The sequence below is a fragment of the Gavialis gangeticus genome, unplaced genomic scaffold (genome assembly GCF_001723915.1).
Source record: "Gavialis gangeticus isolate Ggan-Ray unplaced genomic scaffold, GavGan_comp1, whole genome shotgun sequence".
In the NCBI taxonomy this organism is placed as follows: Eukaryota; Metazoa; Chordata; order Crocodylia; family Gavialidae; genus Gavialis; species Gavialis gangeticus.
In genome coordinates, this window is record NW_017728997.1 from 15,403,079 (window position 1) to 15,403,417 (window position 339).

Consider the following 339-nt stretch of genomic DNA (forward strand, 5'->3'; position numbering starts at 1 on the left):
AAGGGAAAGACTTGTGTGTGGGTGTGTACGCGTCTTTTTTTTTTTTTTTTTTAAAGAAACGGCTGTTAGGTGCAAAGTTGAAAGAGTCCTTTTTTTATATTTATTTATTAAACCCAGGAATGAAGTAACATCCACGCGCGGCTTGATTTTTTTTTGCTGCTGAACGTAACCCACCCAAGACCCGGTGCGTTAGTGTCAGCTGAGACACCAACCACTCAATGTACCAGTAATGTTTTTTCTTACAAAGATCGTGGGTTTTTGAGACTGACACAGACCTGGTGAGCAGGGTAAGGCGGGGTGAGAAAGGGGACAGGATCATCAGGGTGCGGTGTAATCCGC